Below are 12,737 nucleotides of genomic sequence, written 5' to 3' on the forward strand. Positions count from 1 at the left end.
AATGACATTTCAGGGCTTGCTAGCTGCAACTAAAGAAGAAKGAACCTAAAAGTATTTTTAAAAGGAGTAAAAGTTCATAGTGAAGTTCTGACAATTCTGACACATTGACTATGTTTGAATAGATGAAAAATTTATTAAAAGATTTTACACGTTTCATCATTATAATGCAAAGMTCACAGACACTTGCTTCAGGTGACYGCCYGTATTTTGCAGTGAATAACCAACATAATGCTGTGAACTTTGGTCTCCTTGGGAAGGTTTCTGCTTAGTCTCCCAGATGCTTAATTTTTTGGTTTTTGTCTGCTTGTGCATAATCTTCWCCCAAATTGTATCATCATACTGGTGCAAGCATGTAAGGGGGTTCCGTGCTGCTGCTCAGGGGAGGCTCTAGCAGAACCACCCAAGTATTAGTGGATTCTTCAGCTTATCTGAAGAACACAAGGTTCAAGAATAGTGTGTGTTTTAAAAAATACAAACCAGGAAGAAAACCAGTCTGGAGAAGGAAGACACTTCCACACCGGGCAAGATTTTTGGTGAATCAGGTAGAATGAGCATTCAGCTGTGACCATTCCAAGCTGCAGCAGCACAAGCTTCACAGGGCTCATTTCAAGTAATTATTTCCTTGTTGTTTGCCTTGTTAAAGTCTGCYTTTACCTGTAGAAGAAGCCAAGTTTGAGTTGCAAAGTATTTCTGAAGGTTGTTACAAACTACTTGTGAACTTTAAAGTATYTGATATGTAATTGAAAGTATTAAAAGCTTCTGGTCTAGTCAGGAAAGAACATCTCTACCAAAGGTTTTTCATTATTTTGTAGCTGAACAACAACAGATAAATATGGTTGTGGAAGACTGTTCCTTGTTTTCTTTATCTTTCTTGAATTATAGTTTTATATAATTTCTGTAGACCCTTGTATCCAGTGCTTCTAGTTATTGCTAGTAGAGATACTTAATGTGCTGGGGAATCCTAAGTATTTTTTACAATTGATAACTGGATATCACACCTTAAGGATACAGTGCCACTTAAGCAAGCAATTTGCTAGAATCAAAATAAATTGGATTACTTTAAACTTATTTGGAAACACTATAGGACTTGCTTGGAGGAATGGCAGTTGCATTGAAAGAAACCTGCAAGAGAGGTTGTGTATTTTTTTTAATCTACTGAAAATTGGATGTTGACTTTCATTTTAAGATGCTCCTTTAAAGAAAATGAGAGTCTGGGATAATGCTCTGAAATTAACTGAAATGCCTGTTTTTAAAATGTGATAATATAAAAGCATGTAAACAACAAAAGAATTTCAAGATGTGTTTGAGGAAAAGTAAGGTAATTGAGCTTTTCATTTCCTTTAAAAAGTCTCTGTGTACATGGGGTAGGCATAGTTTCTATGTATTTAACCATGTCTGAAAAAACCATTCAAAACTTATTTCAATTAACAAAGGTTTTTCTATCTGAAYAGTGCTACTTAAAATCAGCCATTTTAAGTGAAAAGAGAGACAGATTTGTTTCTCTTGTTAGTGCTAAAGGCTCTCTGGTAGCCTGATTTGCCTTTTCTTGGCAGTATTTCCTACAGTACTTTAACACCCTGCTCAATTTCAAGCAAATTTGAGAGAGGAATAATGGATTCAGGAAATCCTGATGCTCCCCTGTGTGTCAGGAGAACAGATCYCTGTTGAAGAAAGGGTTGCATTTAGGACCCTGTTGGCTGCAGGTGGCTGAGAACTCAGGAAAGAAATGTTGCAAATTTTTCTGGGGAAGAGCTTGAAATGTAGCTCATACCTTGTTGGATGCTGTCAGAGACAATCTCAAGGCACACAGGTAATGCACGCAGAGCCTGAGTTTCTGGTCTGAYACAGTAGCTATTAATTACTGAATCTGGTTTTCCTTGGAAGAACAAGAGGGCATTAAATGCATAAATCAAGTTTTCTCATACAAGAATGACTCAGATTGAATTATATGTGTAGGGAATGAAATAGAARTGGCCCTTTTAAAGAAATTCTGAACTTTCTCTAAATGTGTTTCTAGTAATTATAATTGTCTATCTGATTTTACAGACACAAGGGGAAATCCATATGCACTAGATGAAAATTAATTTTTTTCTTGTAATTCATAGGATAGATGGAAAACATTCTGTTGCCTTAGGAGACCAGATTTTTCTTATCAGACCCAGTATATCAAAAGGACAGAACAGCATCTGGTTTGGGACTGGGCTTTGCTGGATTCCTTTACATTTTCTTAGAAACTGGAGCACTTGCAAATCCAAATTCACAGTTTACACAAGCTCACTTAGATTAGTTCWGCAGACCTTCATCAGTATTCATTGAAATGCTTGTTAGTGGARGGGGAGGAAGAATCCCTTGGGAAACCATGTTTATTTGCTGCTAAGCTGAATGATTCCCACTTTTCCMATCGTCACTTGGGCATTCCTGAATTAAATTCACATTCCTCCAGTGTCATTTTGAATATCCTGGTGAATCTTAATGTGCCTACAAGAAGTACTGTAACAAGACCTACGGTGCCTAAAGCATCTTTTTTGCTTGACCAATTTCTCCTCCCTTGCTTTCTGCATCTTTGCTGTAACCTTTTGCATTTCCATGGTTTCCCACAGRAAGTACCTCGGCAGTCACCAAATGCAATGCTACATCTGTCATGGCTCACTTGGGAAAAGRAAGATGTCCACACAAAATGCACAGTATTCAGTGCATTTTTAACGTTTAGCACAGTGTTGGAAACCAGGAAAATGCCAGGTATTCTTAKGAAGAAATGATTACCCAAGATGAAGCTTAAAAAAAATCAGTAAATATCTTTCCTTTTTTGTTAATTTTTTAAGATGTCATGGTCTTGTCCTCCTTCCTTCCTTCCCATGCCTCACACAGAGGTTACAATTCTCCATTCAGGTCTTGTTTCCTGTTTATCATGGGTGGTCACTGTGTTGATGCAATTACTCCACTCACAGCCAGCAGTGCCATAGAATAATAGAAGTGCCARGGGACCTCTTTTTGCAATAGAAATTAGGARRAAATTCTTCACTGACAGGGTGGTCAGGTCCAGGAACCGCTGTCCCTGGAAGTGTTCAAAAGGTGTGTGGATGTGGCACCTGAGGATGCAGTTTGGTGATGAAAAACAGTGGTGCTGGCTTGGACTTGCTGATCTTAGAGGTCTTTTCCAACTCTATTGGTTCCTGATTCTGTATTTTATATGCTTGTTTTACCTACTGTGTGTACCTGCATAAATAGGAAATATGCATTATTCTTGTTTACTTGTAACCTGATATTTTCAAATCYTTTATCCTTGTTTGATAGTTTGTAAAAGATAGAAAATTGCTAATGCTCTGCCTAGGCACAGTGAAAATAGGAAGGTGGAGATAATAGTAAAGAAAAGCAAATACAAAATGTTTAGTGATTATCTCGTCTTTCCTGATTGGCCCAGTAAAAGATAACTTTTCAATAGGGACTAATTCATCATTATATCTCATTATACTAGTTTCCCCAATTTTTTATCAGTGGATTCCAGAAAAGATTTTAAAAACTTATCTCCTTGGGAACCATGCAAATTGACTTGCAGCATAAAATTGTGTAATTGAAATTAAAGGTACAATCTGGTAGAGCCTTGTGCCAAGTGATGGAGGTTGGAAGGCACTGYRGATCCCTGGGCTCTTGCCCTCTTTRGTTCACAGTTACTATTTTTTCTCCTTATCACTTGAGCTCATACATGCACACAGATGCACGTCCACATCACACAGAGGAACCAGTTTTGCAGGGAAGAGAATCCTTTGAGTGTTGATACGAGGAAATTCCCTTGAAACAGATCATAGGCTGCAGTTTGCTGTATAATGGGATGGTGTTGTGCATTTTCGGAGTTCCAAGTGTTTCATTTGCTCAGTAAGGTGGTGAGGCACAGGGAATTTGGCAGTGTGTGAAGAACAAGGTGTTTTGTTCTGTCAGCCAGATTTGATACCTTCTTTGTACTGTGTTTTTGTCTTTTCTAGACATAACTCCCAGTTTTCTTTTTCATTCCCAGACTTTGACTATCTTAGTTACTTGTGGYAAGAGCAGGACATTGAAATTGTGTTGTGTGTAAAGGAGGTAGCGAAAGCAGCACAGATGATTTTTAAGCAAACATCTTGCTAGTTCTTTTTGTTGCTGCTCCCATTTGCCAAGGGCTGTGCGTTAACATCTGGGAGCAGCTTTGTCATGGTCTGTCTTGTCACKACCCTTGATATTCCTCTCTGTGATGCCTGTAGAGTTCTGACAACAGTCACCCTGATGGTTTGCTGAGACTGCTGCCTGTCAGACTGACAAATGTTGTCTCCTTTTCCCTGTTCTGCCCATTTGTTTCCATCTCTCTGTTGCCTTAGAGCTGGTGAAGTAATGTCATTTTGTTCWGTGTCTGAACAACGCCAAGCAAAATAGGGTCTGTCTACCAAGAGGTGATCAGTCATATGAATCTTTGTGTCTTCGTGTAACACAAGATAGGAAAGGGGATTCAAAGTCCAAAATTCATGTGGAAATTTCTGGCTGAAGAATTTAGTGAGGTAAAAAAAATCCTTGCTAATTATTTAAACCCTCTTCTTGCCTCCTAGGGCATTAGAAAGTAGTTTTTTTTTTTATTAAATTACATTTTTCCATTAACAGTAAAACTTTTTAATTGTGCCATYATGTGCTGATTTCTTGCATGAGTGACTGGAGCGAATTGGAGATTTRCATTAGCAACATGAGCTGCTGCTTAATTTTCCTACAGGAATTACACCTTCTTTTTAAAGGAGTATGACATACAGGCATCTCTCTGTGAAGAAAGTCAGGGAGCTGGGGTTGTTCAGCCTGGAGAAAAGAAGGCCCRGGGGCAGATCTCSTCCATCAGTGTGTGCAGATATGGRAGGGAGGGTGCTACAAGGTGCCCATAAACACACACATTAGTGTGTATAAATTAATAATACACACAATAATATATGTGCTATTGTTTTTCACTTTGCTGCTGAAGAAGTGTAGACAGTGAGTTAAAGGAYTGGTTTTTTGTGTGTGCTGAAATATCCAAATACTCACTTTGGCCTCTTTTGTAGTATTCAAATTATTTTCAAAAATAAGAGCAATATGAGTGGAAGCTTGGGTCAATCTTTATCTCTTTGTATATGTGACAAGAAATTCCTGTTTCACACATTTTATTTTCATGTCTCTGTTTGATTAGCCTTTGAATATATTTGAAAAAGCTAATGTAAGAGATGGTTAGGTGTAAAATTAACAAGTCACTTGGTGCGTCTTCCATGACACAAGGGACAAAACCTGACAGCTCAGCCTGGGTCACTGACAGATCARTCTCTGTACTTGAAGTTGCATTAAGGGTTTTTCGTGGTGTTTTAAACACTTAACTTTCCCAGATAAACCTGTCAAGTATTTTAGCATCAAATTAATGTTGTTAATAAATTTGTTATATCTCTCTCTGCAATATAGAAAATTCAAGTACTTTCCTTCAAAAAATTCATGCATCGATGCCTTTTTTTTCCCCATGACTGGCCTCTACAAGTAGTATGAATGTGTGTTTAAGCTGCACATGAAGTTCTTCCCCTTCTGCAAWGAACAAGTGACAAATAACCCTAAAGCTTGCAAGTGTGGTGGTTACACCCTTTATAATTTACAGAGGTTGGGGAGAAAATGCTCTGTGTGTGCCTTTACAGCTTTGTGCATGTCCTTCTCTCCTCAGCAGTCCTGTGAGACAGCATTATCCTCTTGTGAAATCATTCCTGTGAGATTGCCTGAGTGSAAGATCCAGAAATTAAATTCATGTCTTCCCAGTCACAGTTCAGTGCTTTAACCCTCGATATCAGAGTATCACTGTTTCCTAGACAAATTAAGTTCTTAATTTCTGGCTKCATTAAGGCCCATGTAGTAATGGAGAGATTGTTCCCTGGACTTATTGTGCAGGCTCTGCARCAGCTTGGGCACAGTTTATGTGGAGGGAGCACTCAAGAGGAAAATGTCAGATGTAGTTTAGCTCCCTGTAATGCAGCTTAATAGAGAGGAAAAGTGAGCTGTCCGTGAATAATCAGTGAGAACTGTGTGGCTCACACTTGGATAAGCTCTGGGAGGCCTTTCTGCCATGGCAGTAGGAATGCAGAACTCCTGGCTCTGAGGTCTCACCCTCCTTTGGAGCTTTTTCTATCTAACACAGCAATAAGAAGTGAAGTGAATGGTTCCCTTGGCTCCACCTTTCCCTCTTCCCCCACAGGCTTTTTCCTGGGTAAATGTTCCTTCCTRTTCATCTCCAAAGCTCTGGGCTATCAGAGTCTTTAGAAGCCTTTTTGTTTCTCATTAGTTCTGTCTGTAGCTCTGGCCACGAGCGATGGCTCCGAAGGGAAGGCCTTGGCTGTGGCTGGAACAGRCACTTTGAAACCAGAGCAGCAATAATGTGAAGGGTAATCTCAAGGCCTGTTGTGTTTTTATGGTGTACATATGGAAAGAGCTGGCTATCTCTGTAATTTTATTAGTGAACAAGCATCTTTACCAGAAAAAAAGGACAATGTTTAGGCAGGGTCAACAGAAGGAAAGCATATAACATATTTTCTTTTTACTAGCTGCATTCATAGTTATTGAGCAGATTTTGTAGAAGAAGTACTTGTTTGCAAAAAAAAAAGATTGTAAAAAGATACGGTTGTAACTTTATTGAGGCTCTTGTGTATTCTCCATAGAGCGAAAGGCGCGATGCCTGGCAACTGTCAGCTCTGCTGAATTGCTTGGCTTTTTCTTGTTATTCCCAGTAGTCTGTGGACAGAAAAGGGTTGAATAGATGGGGTTAGTAATTTTCTGATAAGTSTTTAACTGAAAGCAATCAGCCTGTGGTGATCTGACTATTCTCAACTCCAAATGCACTAAAACCTCAATATTTAATTGATAAGAGCAGCACTTTCAGGCACAGGATGGGATTGTTGGGCGTCCTGGACAGGGCTAGGAGCTGGACTGGAGGATCCTGCTGGGTCTCTTCCAAGTCAGGATATTCTATAATTCAATATTGAACAGATGTAATTTATCAAAAAATAAAAAAAAAAAAAATTGGTTTTGACACTTGTCACCTGGGCTGATATACTCACTAAAGACAGTTTGAAAATAAGTTAGCTATAAATATATGTTATGAAGTGTGAACAAGATGTTGAAATTTTATTGAAATGAAACATATTTGGGAGCTTTAAAAAGATACTGACTTCCACGAGGGAGTCCATATCATGGGGTTTTTTTAAATGTTCTTTTTTTTGGCAAAAAAAATTGCTAAATTTCAGGATTTGTAAAAGGTCAATGATGTGCATCATGACACTTCTTTCACTTTGACACAATTCTAAATAATTATCCACAGAAAGATCCTCATTGAAGTTGCAAAACTGCATTATTTTGTAAGGTGAAAAGCTATTTACATTTTTATTATATATTTAGCACCCATTCAGAACAACTATTTGTCAAGAAACAAATACTCTCTTTAGGGTCGTTAGAAGTTTGTTTTGATTTCATGCATCAGTTTTTATATTTTCTAGTATTTGGTAATGAATTTTTCTGTGTAAAGAAATAAATACCTTTGGCAAAAGTAAATTTTTTAAAAAGTAGAGCTTTGAGGCAGTCACAACAAGACTTTACATGTGTTAGAGTCAGTACTGTGTGTACAATTAGCCCATAGAGCAGTGGTTTGTTTTCTGGGAAGGTGAGGAGCGTTGTAGAGTGGTTTTTCTGAGAACCAGAGAGTGTTTAGGCCATAATGTATTGTGGTAGAGAAAAAGGAAGAGGAACATAATGAAAATATAACACCAATTAAAAAATATATGCATTCTAAATAGAAGTGACATAAATACAAGAATAATGCATAATATCAAAAAATCATCTGAAGGAATGTGTGAGATTATGTTGCAATGTTTTAATAAGGAATTTTATTTGCCAAAACATTTAATGCATTGCAATTAATACCATAAAGCACTTCTCATTCTTTGATTGATATTATCCTGTAGAAGCTGTAAACTGATTTATTAACACTTGTGATCGTCCTTATTGTCAGTCTGACATACGGTAAGCTGTGCATGTGTTAGAAACCTGCTCTACTAATGATTCTTTATTGGCTGGGGTAATAGAAACTACAATCACCTGCCACTCATCTGTAGGCCAGTTCCATAAYCCAAATGTAAAATCACTGAAGGTTTTGAATATTTATGGTTGCAGTGATTTAGAGGTACAGCACTAACACAGAGGTACRTAAAGGTGGCAGCTTCCATTTGTGTAGCTCTATCTCCTAATCCCTGTGGCTTGGGAAGTCTCATATCRGTGCTTTATCTCACAGGATGTTAACAGCTGTAGTTTAAAAAATCTTCAGTTGATTTTTTGCTATATAAATATTTTTAAGTGAACTTTTCAATTATTAAAATGAGAATWATACTTGAACTATAGTAGCCTCAATGTCTCTGAAAGAAAGTAAGGTAAATAAAAGAAATTTAAAGGAGAAAGTAGGTGTATTTACTCTTGTTTGAGTGAGTAACTACACAGCTGGCCAGAAAGAAAAGAATTATTTGATTGTGGGCACACCTGCTGCATTATTGAATAAAAGTGCCTTAGTATAAAAGAGCAATAAGGAGAAACACCTGTGAAAACTACAAGAATGATACCAACACTCCTAGTGATSATTGCACTCTGATTTTAATATTTTCTTCATGGCAAATTCTGAAAACATCAATATTGACACTCTTGGAGCTATGCAACTGGTAAGTTTGACAGAAAAAGTAAAACTTGAGCTCAGTTTGAAAGGTGAAGTTTTAAAAATGTTGAAAAACATGTTCAAGTCGCATGGGAAGAGAGTGAATTCCTGTGGGTTTCCCTTGAAAAGCTGAATTTTAGAGGTTTCTTGGCCTGTTCTCACCACAATTCCTTCCATGTTCCTGCACTTRTGATTTCAGGTCCTAGTCTTTCAGAACTATCTCCCTGGAGAACTTCCAGCACAAAAAAAAAAGTCCAAATAGAATAGGTCAGGAAATCAAGCAATCGAGAATCCTTTATATATGGGGTTCTTTGCCCATGTCTGCCTTTATTTTAAAAAAAACTCATCAGTGGCTTCACTTCTATACCTGTTGCCCCTTTTTCTAGCAGTATTTTAGGCCAGGATACCTTTTTTTTTTTTTTTTTTTTTTTCCGCTATGAAATAGCATAGCAGTGCCAGGAATTCAGTGGTTGATTTTTAACCCTTGGTTTTGATGGAGATGCCATAAAAGCAATAGTCTGTGCTCTGTCCAGAGTGGTTCTTTTGTTCTGTTCCCCCTGGCTGCCAGGAGGATGCAGTGTCCTGGTGCTGAACAAGTCCTTGGGAGCTGCTGGAAGATTCATGGCAGTTGTGAGTTATGGTTATGGATTTATTTACYGGATAGACTTTAATTGCTGCTGTTGTAATTAATTGGGAGTGGTGTAAAACTATATGAGCACCGTAATTAGATCATGTTGGTTTGTGGTTTTTTGCCTGCACTAAGTTCTGTGCAGATCAGCTCAGGAGCAGAGGATCCCTAACTAGGGATTTGGGAGCTGTGAAAGGGAGCAGATGTATGGCAGTAATAATCTTRCTTGAATATTTTCACTAATGCGCAAATTTTCAGGGGTTGTGCTCGACTTCAGGGACAAACTTTCTATATCACATAAGTGCTCAGATTCTGATTCAGATCCAGMTTTCAGCAGCGACTCTGCAGGTGTATAAACAAACATCCATATTGCAGAAGACACCAATTCTCCTGTAGAGAYTCAGACAAAATGACTGCATTTCCTTGGGGATGCTCAGCATATTCTGAAAACCTCATCTCAACTGTAGATATTGCCCAAATGTGAAAATCTATGGAGTTTTTAGTTCAGTCTTAAATTATTAAATTAATGTTAAGATTTTTCAGTCAAAGTAAGACAGATGAGGTGAGTAACAAACTGCTTCTGTCAAACCAGACAAAAGAATATCTTGATTTTGATATCACACTARTTAATACTAAATGCTAGAATGGTAGTTGTCAGCTTTTCTTGGATATTTTTTTTCCTTATTTCAAAACTATCAGATTTATAACTCTAACTTATAATAACAACAAAAGTGATSGAAATTTCAATTTCCAGCCCTGGGATGCAAATGTTTGCATTTGAAATAAAAACATCACCCATGTGAGTGTCTAAGGCTGTGATCATCTTTGTTTCCTTGTGAGAGCTCATAGTCATGGAAGTTAATGGACTGCAACGCTGGAAACTGTTTCTACATTTATCAGGGCTATTTCCAGACTGAGCTTCTGTTGATATTTATTTGTTTGGGTTTGTTTTTTTCCTTAAAAATAAAACCATCTGTGTGTGAAATGGCATGTTTTAGGCACAGGGTATCCAAAACAAGTTCATTAAAATTTATGGTTTATAGTTGTCCATGTAGCTGCAGACAGGGTTTTTTGGTTTTTCCTCTTGCTTTATTTTGATATTTTGATTTTTAAAATAATCCAGAAATAAAGGTTGCTTTGAGTATTTTCCATTAATTTTGAAAAGAGCAAGTTTGTGCTTTGCTATGAAGGGATGTTCTTTTATTGWAAGGTTGTCATTCTCTGGACAGAAAAGTGAGAGAGTCACAATCCCACACCGCCATTATCTCCCTTCAAAAGATGTGTGGAATTGGCACCTGGGGTCGTGGTTTAGTGGTGCCCATGGCTGTGCTGGGTTGATGCTGGAATCTTAGAGGGCTTTTCCAACCTTCCAACCTTAACAATTCCATAATTCTAAATTATTTTATGGATGTAGGAATGCTGATTAATTTTTACCTCCATCTTCTAGTTAGCAATTTATCTTTTTCCACCAGTTGAACTATTGTCCTTTGTTCTTGGTGTTTGGATTATGTGGGTCAGGGTGTTGCTTCTCTTGTTTTCCTGCTCCTTGTGTCATTGCTGGATTTTGATATTATGAATTCGCTATTAAATGATGTGTGGTATCCCCCAGCAAATGAACCCATTCAGATTAATTTATTGATTTTTTTTTTTATAGTGTAGTTACAGCTTGTTTTTTTGGGCTTTGTTGAATTGAAATATGTTTGAGGTTTTAAACTTAATATCAGTGAAGTCCCCATGATTCTGTTTGGTATTTGTTTGGTTTTTCATATGTTTGAGTTTTGGATTGAAAGTACTAGGAAATCAAGCCTCATAATTCTGCTAACCAACTATAAATCAACCTCTAAGACAACTTTAAGATGTTCAGTAAAACTTTACAGGAATTGATGCTGTCAAATGCTATAGTGCTTCTCCAAGCACTGCTATTTTAACATAGCCTTCTTATACAAATGCCTGTTGTGGTAAAATATGTACATATTTATATCACTAAAGGAGCAGCACTGCTTGTTTCACATGATCAGAATTTYTTCTGGTTCAGTTTTGAGTGGTTTTTCAAGCTAGATTCACATCATAGAATCACATAGAGAGTTGGAAGGGACCTTAAAACCCATCTTGTTCCAACTCCTGCCATGGACAGGGACACATCCCTGTCCACTATTCCACACTGCTCCAGGCCCCGTCCAATCTAGCCTTGGACACTTCCAGAGATGGGAATTGTGTAGAATCCTTTAGTTGTTCCACAGTACTAACTGCATTGTTCCTGGCTGGGGTTTGTGGGAGATAGGGAGGCCAGGAAATTTTTCCTGTGCTGTGAAAAGTGTTTAAATGGATCAGCTGCCTCTCAGGAGACAAACAATGGCAGGGGAAGGACAAACGAGACAACAGTAAATGAAAGAAGATTGATGGCCACTGAGAATCAGGGAGAGTTTTCTGTCTAAAACTCACTTCCCTGCATTTTGGAGCATTCAGGGCAAAAATAGAAACAAAATATGTTGGTTTAATGCTGTATCTTGCTCTAGTGGCAAGGAAACTGCCATGGAACTCAGTGTGCCCCCAGAAATGAAGCAGTAATGCACAGTTTAATAGTTTTCAGGGACTGATTTTAATTTACTAGCTAATAATGACATATGGGCTAGAATTGCTTATATGAAAACTGGGTATCTTTGATATGGAAATGTCCTTCAACCCCATTTTGTGTTGCATGTGATTATAAAGCAAAAAACACCACAGTGGATGATTCAGGGATTTAAGGTATTCCATATTGTACAGCACCACGTGCGTCATAATGGAGCACTCCAACAGGTGAGATACTCTGTGGGCTTTAAACTTTCTGTACAATAAAGTGCTTCTTCTTAGGTGAGAGATGTCACAACAGAGTCCACAATGTAGAAAATTGAATGAAAGATTGTGGGGGTATTCAAGCATTTTAAGTCTCCTGTTTGTTTTTGTTTGTTTGGCTGTTTTTTTCTTGAAGACATGTTTTATCTTTGACAGATAGGGAAATAAAACTGYTTGGGTTTGTGCCTGATTTTTGCAYRAGGTTAGAGTTGTGTGACCTTGTAGCTGGGGACTTTGGACACAAATGGAACTGGATTGTGCACAGTCACACTTGGAGTGGGGGTGGGGAGAAGGACAAAGGATGAGAAGACAGGGGAAAAGATATCAGTTGGTAAAGTCTGAGTGAACAAAAATGGGACTGCAGTGGCATAACTTGGATAGTCATKGACACTTTCTGAGGGTGTTTTTTGRTGAGTTAAGCAGTAGGTGCCCATCTTTACAAATAATTTCTAATCAATGAGCGTCCTCAACCTGGCTTTATGTTTAAASAATGCATTGCTTGCCCTTGTTTGCCTTCTCATCTCTTTAGGGTTGGATTTTACCATCCTTTAGTATCACTTCTTG

At 37.9% G+C, this 12,737-nt stretch overlaps 1 protein-coding gene across 1 annotated transcript in view; it reads left to right on the forward strand.

Moving 5' to 3' along the window:
- Positions 1-12,737, forward strand: part of SPAG16 (sperm associated antigen 16) — a 342,338-nt gene that overhangs the window by 48,673 nt on the left and 280,928 nt on the right. The window lies entirely within an intron of this gene.

This window comes from Malurus melanocephalus, unplaced genomic scaffold (assembly GCF_030028575.1).
Source record: "Malurus melanocephalus ecotype Western Australia unplaced genomic scaffold, MMel_1.1 scaffold_20, whole genome shotgun sequence".
NCBI classification, from domain to species: Eukaryota; Metazoa; Chordata; class Aves; order Passeriformes; family Maluridae; genus Malurus; species Malurus melanocephalus.